Here is an 11,705-nt window from a genome sequence, read left to right on the forward strand (position 1 = left end):
CCCAGATATCTGCACCATTAAAAGCCCAAGCAGTGCCAAGTGAAATCAGAGAACTATTTCTGCAGTCTGACACGTGCCACCTCTGTTAATTCATATGGATATCCATGCTATTGACTTCCTTTCATTTTCTGAGCTGCTCTAATGCCTCAGTTCCTTTCCGAACCATCACTGCCTGGTCAGTAATTCCATTTAATGGCTGTGCACTCAGTTCCTTTTTCAGTCCTTGGTCCAATCCTTTGGGATTCCTAAATGAATTTTACTTTCCCAATTAAAAAAGTTCTTTATTTTAAAGATATTTCCCTCAGCTTGGATTCATTCCCATATACAAACAGGCACATGGTGTTCATGAAGGTTACTCATGCACAGGTGAACAGCACAAACACAAAGAGCAGCTTTCCCTTGGCTTCCTCATGATCCTTTTCAGATGGCCAGAGAGCCTCTGGTAAATGAAGAGTACTCAGTACATGGGATTTTTCAGCTCACTCTGCTTCCACATTAAAATTATTCCATAATAGCCCATATTTCCCCAGTTAGCTCATGAGAATGTCAAAGGGGGCAGCACCAAAAGTCTTAGTAAAGACAAGATCAATCACATCCACTACTTTTTAGATTATCCTGCCACAGAAATAAATTAGATGAGTTTGACAGGATTTGTTTATTCATGACAAATCTGAGTTGGTTTCTTAAGACCTTGTAATCCTCCAGCTGCTATATATATTTATATATAAATATGTAAAATCTTTCTGGGTATTTGAGGTTAGCATACCTGCTCTGGAATTGCCTGGCTCTGCTTTTCTCCTCTCTTTAAAGCCCAGGCTGATCTTTGCTCCTCTCCAGTTGCCTGGGCTCCAGGACTTCTCAAAGAGAATAGTCAGTACTTCCACCAGTCCCTTGTTGCTATAATCTATGCTACAAATAAATAATAAATATAAAATGTAAATATAATAAATGCTATAAATCCCACAGACTCTGAAATCCTGAATGCATCAATCACTTTTGACTGTTAAGATTCCTAATTATGAAACAGAAATAAAATGCACTCAGACAAATACTTTAGTGCATGACCAGGTTCTGCTTTGAATTTTTGCCATCAAGCAATGACTTAGAGTCATCATTAAGGGAACATTTGGCTAGCAAATTCCATTATTAATTTTTAATTAAATTCAGCAACTAAGGTTCATCACTGATCTATCACTTTGAAGGTAGTTGAGGTTTATTAGAAGTCTTTCAATTTACTCTATTGCTCCCCATGTAAGGGGAGAAATATCCTTTATCTCCACTCCTCTTTTATCCAGTAGCTTTAGAAAGCTCAGTTTTTGAGTTTCTTCAGTAAAGTGAGGGTCTACTCACCATGGATTTGTAATTAATACTGAGTTTAGCTTCCAGCCCTTTAAAGAAATGTATGTTTGCAAAACAGTGTGAAATAACCAGAGCTTTTTATTCTTAATTTTTGGGGATTTAGGGGAGCAGGCTTTTGGCTTCTTCTCCTGCCTCAAGGCCTGTAGGAACAAAAAAAAAAAGAGTGTTTAGTCTCAATGTGTTCATGGGAGGGTAGAGTAAAACATTTTATTTTAAGGCACTGAGATGAAGTGAAGCCAGTAGAAAACATATAAATGCTAAACCCTGTTTGTTTAAATGAAAAAAAAAAAAAATCCAAAAAACTCAACCAACCAACCAAACAAACAGTGGAGGTCTGGTAGTTTTGCACCAGTCTGACCAGGGATTCAAATAAACAACTCTGATGTCAATTTTCCTGTCGTTCCCCCTCCCCACCCATCAGGAAATTGTCCTTAGGAATAGTTTATATTTTATTTGAAGCATTTTATTTTCAGGGGGTGGTTCGCTCTTTTCACTTTCATTACTGTCAGAGCTCGTGCAGGCTAAAAGGCTAAAACTGGGCACAAACCACCGAGTTTTTGTGTGGCAGAGCCCCCTCCTCCTGCAGCCTTTCCCTGGTACCTGCTGTCCCCTGCTGTCCCCACCAAGCATCGTCCTGAGCTCTCCTCCCTCTGCTGCCAACTCCCCATCTTCCGTGTCTTACAGCCCAACCTCCCAGAAATCCCAAAAAAAAGGGATGGGAGATGACTTGAGGAGATGTTTTAGAGTCAAGGCAGAGTTTCAGTCGTTGCACTATTAATTGCGTGCCTTGCTGCACTTTCCCTTTCTGTGCCATCCAAGTTTAACTCTGTGAATCCCATTTGGGTTTGTCTGGGATTCTTTCCCCCATAAATCACCTTCACTGCAGACATGTTGTCCCCATCTTTTCTGCATTATCTGGGTGGCTTTTTGCAGATCCAAGCTGGATATTTGCTGCCAGGTTTTTGACCTGCAGCTTCCCCTCAGGCTGGCTGTTAGCTAATTACCAACAATTATTCCCATTTCCAGGGTGCCTCTTTAAAGTTGTATCATCTTTTATTATTTAGCTAATTTTAATTTCTTTCTTTCACTCTCCTAAAGTTTTTTTGAGGGCTTTAGTTGAGACTAAGTTACAATTCCCACTTGGACATACTTTATAAAAAAAAATTGTGCCTCATTTAACTGAGTTAATAGTTGCCTAATTGTAACAGCAAAGCAATAAAATCCAATCCCTACAACAATGCAATGCTGTAACTTCCTTTCCTCTCACTGATGGAGCAATGGGCTACCTGCCAAGGAAGTCAAATGAAAATAGGAAGCAATATGAACAAATGAAATCTATTTCTGAGATTTGGATATAGATATTTTCTTGAGTTTTTTGCTTGGTTTTTGTGGTTTTTTTTTGTTTGGTTGGTTGTTGGTTTGTTGTTGTTTTGTTGTTGTTGTTGTTGTTTTGTTTTTTTTTTTAATATTTGGTTATTACTTGGTTCCATTTTTTACTTTCTCTTCCCAACTTCTCTCATTGTACCTGTGGGTTTTTGGAGACAGAGGAGTTGGCCCACAGAGAAATTTATTTTCTGCCTCTTTTTACCTCTTCCTCGTATATAAGCTGTCCTCCTCATTTAAGGTTCTAGAGGGTTTTTGTAAAAAAACAAGTATATCAGATACCACCAAAAATCTGTAAGGGAACACCTCCCCAGCATGGACTATATAAATAACTGTAATTAAACCTTTCTATTCCTTCAAACAAATACAAAATAAATACTAAATCAAAGCAAACCTCTGTCCCTGGCACCATCCAGCCTTCAGAGCTGTAACACGGCTTTATCAATTTCCTGCTGCAAGGTAAGAGATCCCATCAGAAGGAGGACAGAAGGCAGACACAAGCACAGGGCTGAAGAAATCAGAGACCTTTGCTACTCCAAACACCCAAAACTGAGTGCATTCTTTCTCCTTTCTGTTGTAATTTCTATGCAATAAATCCTCTGCTGAACAAGTACCATGACCAGCTAAACGATGCATTTAGACAGTGAAAAAAGATATTTAATAGCACCAACACACTAAGCAGCTCTTCCATGCTTAAGGTAATGTTGGGTGATTGTGATCCAGCTCTCTCCAGTCTGTAGACCAGGCTCCATCATCTCAACTTGTGTTTTGAGGCATAATCTATATACATTTATATTATTATAAACATTATGGACACAAGCAGCTCTTTGGCCTGTTCTCTCTGGCTGCCACAACACCTACTACTGGTTTGGATTTCAAGCACTCAGTCTGAAGTGTATTTTTGTGTATCTAGTCTGTTTTTAGCCATGACAGACACAGCACCAAAAAAACCCTTTCTCCCAGTCTGCTTCGATGTTTTCACTGGGATCTCTTGGGTGCCTTTTCAGAGGAATATTTTTCACAGGATTTCTTCGCAAGCCCAAGACTTTACCTTTAGTACAGACAATCCCTGGCTGTTCAATGGCCTCCCAAGGAGTCTTTGCAATGATTTTGGCTATGGCCTTTTGTTGCTAAGTACCTGCGAGAAGGGTGCTAAAATTGCAGGTTAAATAATTTGCTGCTCTCAACAGGAAGATCCTGTGCATCACAGTAGATAGTGCTCCTGGAGAAGACAGAGCAAAAGTTTTCCATCTTGTGGGAAACCAGTTTGGATATTTTTCTCCTAATCCTCTTTTCTATCTTGTGGGAAACCAGTGGAACAACCAGTTTGGATATTTTTCTCCTAATCCTTTGGAATTTACAATCTGAAATTTAGATCATTCCCTTCTTTCATCCATGTCCTCGGTGTCTGTGCAGTATCTGACTGAAAAGGCACAGAGCCAAGTGAACCAATGGTCAAAAATGTCTCAGTGGCTGCCCAAAAGGGAAACTTTCAAACTTATCTGCTACTATTCTATCATTTTATCAACAGGACTTCTTTCTCCAAGTAACTATTCTTGTCACACTGTAAAACACTGAGTTTGCCATGACAGGTCTGGCTGTGTGGAGTTGCTGTGATAATGAAGCTATAAAACTTTTGAAATATTAAAAAAATATTTAATGATTAAAAGTTTTATGGGCTTGGATCAGCAGCTATATGAAATCTGCTTGATGTTTTAGGCTAAATGTTAGTCCTGTATCTTGAGGGAGTGGTTGCCATTACTATGCAGACAAAAACTATATCTTCCAGTACAAAGGAATCTGAAAAAGCTCAGAAAGCTTGTCAGAAATTTCACCTACAGTTTGCGAAAAGCTGATTAATTTTCCAGTGGGAGAGTGAAAGGGAAAAAAAAAAGTCTGGTTTAGTCCCTGAAATACCAAGCTCAGTAATATCAGAGGCAGGAGCAGAGGACTCAGGGGAAGCATTCCTGTTTCCTTCATTTAGCCTTAGCAGGGTTTGGACACAGGGCTAAAGTTACCCCTCTCTCCAGAGATGCTGTGCAGGGGCTTGGATGTGGAATGGGAGCAGTGCATTATAAATCTCTTTGCAGAACATAAGAGTGTAAGGTTCTTGGAAGAAAAATACATCGGCTCTTGTGTCATTTGAGGGTTGTGGCACTTCCAACCTCTCAGTAATTGCTTAGCTCTTTGCATTTGTGAGAAAGTAGAATGAGATGCCTTAAAAGGGGGTTCTGCATATTGTAAAAGTCCAACTGCAACTCGGAGAAGCACCCCTGAGAATTATTGCTACCATTAGAAGCTTAGAGTAATGTGCACATATTTTTCTTTTTAGGCCATGCACACTTTATCCTACCCTCAGAGGTAAAAGAAAAAAAAAAGAAAGAAAAATGAAAAAAAATTTCTGTTAAATATGGGGTGGTTTTTTCCTTTGCTTTGATCTTGCCACCACATCCCTGGCATCACACCCCGTGGTGCCACAGCCCCTGTGGATCTCCTGAGGACCACAATTTCCCTGTGGTGCTGTGATTTCCAGCACTGCTTCCCAGCTGCAGAAGGGTGTGAAGCAGCAGCCATGGGGGGAGGCAGGAAGGGAGGGGATTTCGCTCAGGCTGGAGACCCCAAAACTCAGCTCCAGGCTTCCCTGTGGGATACCAGCACCCGGTACAGCCACTGCCCAGCCCTTGCTGGGGCACTGCCAGAGTTGGCAAGGCTAAATGGTGGTGGAATACTTCATTAAGGAAAACGTTCATCGTTGGAAACTCATTGCATTTCATTCTCTGTGTGTTTCTGTTGTGCTCAGCAACAGGGGAGAGCCAAGGTAGAAGTCTGACTTTGTTAAAGTGCCTCGTTGCCTTTGGTTCTTGTTGGGTTTGTCATTGCATTTTAGAAAATCTCAGGTCTACTTTGTAACCTTAAACTGGAAATTTTCTCTTTTCTGGTGAAACTTAATGTGCCTTATACAAAACAATGGGAATGATTAAATCACAGCAAAGAGGGCAACAGATACAATGAGTCTAACTTTAAACTGGAAATTTTCTCCTTTCTGGTGAAACTTCTTAATGTGCCTTATACAAAAGAGTGGGAATGATTAAATCACAGCAAAGAGGGCAACAGATACAATGAGTGGTGTAGCTGTGGAATAATTCAGAATTTTTCACTTGGACACTAGCTATGCTCCAAAATCAGCAGCAAAGCAGGTTTGAAACCTTTGTCAGCAAAGGCTTTCAAGAAAATAATCTGGTCTGGTGTCTCACAGAAATCATTTGGAATGGCCTGAGGCAGAGAAACCTCTCAGTCTTTTCAGCCTCAGAGTTCATGATTCACGTGGACTCACACAGCTCTTCCCACCCCTGTGATGCCTCAGGTTTCAGCTTTTATATTTTTCAGATTCTGTCCTGCTTTACTGTGTGGATCTGGGTTCATATTAGGGGATGGTGATTTCTCTGCACAGAGTAGGGAGACAAAACAATCCCTGCTCTAGCTGGGGACCAAGGACAAATGATCCAAATCTCAGCCCAGGAGCACAAAAAACATGGCCTGAAAAGAGTAAACAAGAAGGATGGGACTTCATCACCTAAAGCTGTAATTGTTCAATTAACTCCTGTGGGCTGAAGGAAGTAAACAAGAAGGATGGGACTTCATCACCTAAAGCTGTAATTGTTCAATTAACTCCAATATGCAAATGAACCAGAACTTATAAATGTGAGAGACCCCAGGAGCGCTCGTGCATTTCGGGACCATTTTGGTTCATCTTGGGTGCAGCCCTGGCTGGGCTCTTGTGCTGCCCAAGGTGGATCCATGGAGGCCTTTTAATAAATCCCTACTTTATTCTGTAACTCTGCCCAGTCTCTGCTCTAGGTCAGCCTTCATAAGGCATCACCTACACCTGAGAAATCTTCGTCCTAAAAGACAAATCCCATTTTCCCCTCTCCCTGGTGTGCTGGGCACAGAGAAATGACAACCCTGTTAATAATCATCTCCTACATCTGAGAAATCTTTGTCCTAAAAGACAAATCCCATTCTCCCCTCTCCCTGGTGTGCTGGGCACAGAGAAATGACAACCCTGTTAATATTGCTGCTGCCTGCATACGGGCTGGTCCCCACCCAGCGTGGTCCCTCTGCCCTGCTGCTCATTGTCACAAATCCCTGACACATTGTGAGAGACACAAAATGAGGGGAAAACCCCAAACTGCCGTGGCTCCCCTGCTGCCCATTACCCCCTGGCTTTTCCCTAACTCCAGCTCAGCACTCCAGGAACGAGAGAACAACCTGTGCAATCTGCCCCGTGGGAGAACAGCTCCCACAAGGACAATTTCCTGCCCTCTGTTGTTGGATATGACCTCCCCTGGGTAGGTGGGGGTTTTGGCAGCCTGTACAAAGGCTAACAGGGACTGCAGCAGGAGCTGGGATAGAGTTGTTATGGCTTGACAGCCCCGTGTTGTAATGCACTGAGGGGGTTTGTTACAACTCAATTGTAGATTCAAGAAATTTAAGAGTATGGCATCAGCTTGTACGAATTTTTTTTTTTTTTTTAATGTTTAATACATGAAATTGCAGTAGATTTTAATGTGGAGACGATGGCTGTAGCAGGCCTGGATGACTTAATAAAAACTAAAATCAATCAAACAACTTGATTTTGTTGGCGAGATTTTGCTCTGTAAGTGGAAATAAATGTTTTTGCAACCCTGATAATTTCACTCTCATTTTTTCAGGCAGTGCCAAAACACTGGGTTTATATTGTTTGTTGAGTGACTTTATTTTTTTTTTTCTGAATTTGTGTTTAAAGAGCACTCTGTTAAAGATAATTTAGTGTAATCTTTGTCACTACAGTACGTATCAATGGTGACCAAAAGCATGAAGGAGTCCTGTGGCTTGAGAAAAGACTTTTCACCTCCCCACTCTCTGTAACCTTTGTTTTTCTTGAATTAGCTAACTAAGGGACATGATGAAGGCAATTAAAGCTTCAGATCACTGACTCCATGTGGTCACAGTAGAGCTTATTTTTATTGTAAGATAATGATTCACAGAGAGGGAAGGAAAAGGGATAATACTTTGAACAAAAAGGTGCAAGGAAGGGCTTTTAATTTGATTTCAGTGGGAGCATGGTGAATAAAATTACAGAAATTATATAATGCTACATTGTGTCTATTCCTTGGTAGACCAATGGGAGGTAATCAATTACCAATAATTGGAATAATATTTGGTCTGCATCTACTCTCAGTCCTTCCCTGTCCTGAAAGACCTCATCCTTCCAAACCAGGTAGTTACAACACCCATTATAATCTCATTTTAGTGCTGCATGTTGAGCTCTGTACCTTGCTATGTTCCCACAGAATTTAGGTACAATCTTATAAAATATTTTATACTCTTGCTGGCAGTAGTCATATTCCTCTTAAGATATGATTCTTAACCACTATTTTAGAGAAGCTATTGAAGTAGCTGTCCAAAGTACATGAAAATTGGAAGGTGGCTTCTCCAAAATCTGAAAATTGCCATCCAGATAAATTAAACTGGAGGAAGACCACATGTCCTGTTACTGGGGGTGGAAAAAAGATGCCAAGGAGGAGCCTTGCACAGCTGGAAGGCACAACCACCCCACCAAGGGTGCTGCTGAGGCCAAAGGGAGGTGAAACCCCAGCCTCTTACCTTTTTTCCATTCTGCAATGAATGGTTACATCTGGCTGTGGATTCCACAGCACTACCCCTGCAGGATTTTTTCTGACAATTCTGATTCTCAAGACTTTGGGGGTTTTCTGGTCCGTGGAGCATAAAATCTTGAGGAGGCCAGGAAAAAACCCCAGGATTTACAATCCTGCTGGAGATTTGAAAAGACCTTCTGGGATGGCTGCCTCCACACACAACTCCCAGAAGCCCAAAAGAGGAGAGCCTGCATATCCATGCCCACCTGCCAAGAAATGGGAAATTTTTAGGCTCAAGCCAGGTGTGTAGCTGGAGTTTATGTGACTTCCTGTGCTCTCTCAAATCCATGGCTTTCTGCTCTGAGACAGTCCTCACAGCAGAAAAACTGAGCTCAGCACATCTGTAGACTTATTAGCTGCTTATCGGGTTGCTTTGGGGGTAAATATTGTTAGATTTTTCATAGAATAACTGGAATTTCCACAAATGAGCATTTTTCTACCTAGAAAGTGTTCTCTCAATGCCAGCAGTCCTGAGCAGTGCAGGTGCAATCAGTGGAGATCTGATATTTTTAAAGAACTTTTAATGGGTCAGGTAACAAACCCAACAAAACCAATCCATTTTCCTTGGTGGGCATCTTAGAGAGGATTTTGTTCTCTCCTGGGTGCAGTGTGCAGAAAAAAATTGGTCTTGTTAAAGCCTCTTGCTGGGCAGAAGGGCATGAAGGTTTTATGTCACCTGTGCAAGCTTTGATGTGATACCCTGACCCTTTTCTTTCTGTCCAAACAAGGAATTTCACGAGCTACAAAAATTATAAAACCTATCCAGAGGAAAAACATTTCTCATATAGCCTTGAACTCCTTTCTTCCTCATGAGTTTTCTGACAGAGGCCACAAAACCTTCACAGCACGCTTGCCCTTGGGTGTAGGGTAGCCTCAGAGGCTGAACCGGAAACACCATCAGTGGTGTGCTCACACTGCAGCTGTTTCTCTGAAGGTCTTGTGAAATCCCAATTTTGCATCTCTGTGGTCTGGATTGCACCTCAGTTCTACCTCAGCTGCAGTTTCCAAGGGAAAATCAGCAGCCTGTTTGTTACCTGTGCGGGGCTGGTGCACTGCACAGCCACGGGGCTGCTGAGAGCATCAGCTCCTATTTATTAACTGAGTGATACCACATGTGGAGTCACTGGATGTTTACAGAACTGCCTGGGTGGCTTGATCAAACCAGCAGGGCTTTTCCTTTGGTTTAATTCCTGTTAACTGATGAGAGTGAAAAGAACCCCAACAAATCAGATCAAAACTAACTGGGCTGCATCCAAACAAAAACAAACAAAAAAAGATAAATTGTATTGCGCTTTTATCTTGTTTTTCTGAGGCTTGAATAAAGAGATGCTTGTCCTCTTTCTTGCTATTCCAAGATTCCAAGCCCGGAAGAAGTACTGCTTTGCAGCCTGGCAGAGCTGGAGCCCTGTGTCCCCTCGAGACACCTAATAACTTGGGGATTTATTCCAAGGCAGTTAAGGGATTTACCTCCTTCCAGAAACTGCTGAGGAAATGACCATCTGATACAGAAGAAGTGGTTTAATGGAATGACATGCAAGACAGAAATATGTCATAACCTCAGAGGCCCAAAATGCATCTCCCAGGCATCCAGAAGGATATTCCCTGGTGCAGGATGTGCTCTTGTCCTGGACCCTGTGGTCATCAGGCAGCAACACTGGAGACCCAGAAACTTGTCCTACTGTCACAGAAACCTCTCTTTTTGTTGTAGAAGCTTAACATTTGGCCTGTGCAGCTTCAGCTTTTTCCTTTTAGCATGCACATATCTTTAGGGGAAACTGTGTGGCTGAGTTTTTAAATGGGATCAGTAGCAACTACCTGCACCTGTGTCCATCTGCAGTGAGTTAATAAAGACAGCTTGCATTTAGATATAAAAGTGTGCACTTTCCCATGCTGTAACTTGATTGTCTTCCACAGAGTTACACAAGGGACAGATTTGGATAAAAGTAAATCCAGTCCAACCTTTTACTCAGGGCAAAACTTATATTGGGATTAATAGGCTATTCTGGTGTTCTGTCCTGCAGAATCAATTAAAAACATTTATAAAGGAAAAAACAGACCACCCCTGGGGTTAGTGCACCTATTTTTTATGGCCTTTTATCCTGTATAGTCCTCAGCACCTGTTTAAAATGCTGTGTAATCTGAAGAGAGCTTCATTGCTGGGGTGTAAATGGAGGCTCCCCTGTCACAGCTGTGCATACTTAAAGCAGTGCTTAAAGCAACTCAGGGCAAGTGTGGCTGGCTATTGCTGATGGCCAAGCACGCCAGGACTTCCTGAGGGCTGCAGTCTGCTGGCTGGCAAAAGGTAAAATTACCCTTATATTGTTGTTTTTGTGCTCTCAAATTTGAGGTAAACCTAGAGCTGTCTTGGGTTGGTTTGTAAATGATCACAGGTTAAAATCTGGCTCGGAAGAGTTTTCTGTGACAGCTGAGAGGGGGTTCCTGGCGTGGCTGCTCTGCTGCAGGTGACCTGCAAGGCCCTGAGAGAGGGAAGGAATTTATTTCCATGTAGAGCCCTTTGGTGTGGGTGCCTGGCCTTGTGACCTTGGCATGCTGCATGGGCTGGGAGCTCTGCTGTGCCTTGGCCTTGCCTTGGGTGATGCAGAGACTTTTTTTGTGGTTGGAGAAGGGAAAGTTGGTGGACTGAAACCAGGAATGATGGTGGCCTTGGTTTGTGCCCTTGCTCTTGTGTGTGTCTTGCCTACCTGGGCAGATATGCCCTATGATAGATGCTTGGCTCTTCTCTAGTGTTATCTAGACCCAAGGGCTCCTACTTTTATGAAATGTATTATAAACTGCAAGATTTTCAGGTGTGATGGCATGAGTGCTTCTAAAAGAATGCTAAAACTCCCTGTAGACATTCATTATCTGCCTAGTGGAAACAGAGCTGCCTTCTTTCCTTCAATTCCGGGTTTCCTCTTACCACCCTTTCCTGGGCAGATGGGTACTGAGCTAGTTTACCATAAAGATACTTACTAAATTAAAGATTTATGTGATGGCAGGGAAATAATTTTATGCTTAGGGACAAGTTATGTTTTAGAGGCATCTAAGAGACTAAACTGAGCTTGGGCAGTGACAGTCTCAGCCTATTTTGCACCCTTTGAGCTGCAAATCTTTATGAGTTGATATAGATGTATTTGCTTTTATTTTATTTTGGTTTTTCATTTGGGGTTGGGGATTGAGGTGGAAAAGAAGTGATGCCCATTGCTCTGCTGAAGCAGCACTTTACCCAAACCACCGCTTTGAGCAGGGAGCATCATCTGCTTT

The sequence above is a fragment of the Passer montanus genome, unplaced genomic scaffold (genome assembly GCF_014805655.1).
Source record: "Passer montanus isolate IOZ18808 unplaced genomic scaffold, ASM1480565v1 scaffold28, whole genome shotgun sequence".
Taxonomy (NCBI): domain Eukaryota; kingdom Metazoa; phylum Chordata; class Aves; order Passeriformes; family Passeridae; genus Passer; species Passer montanus.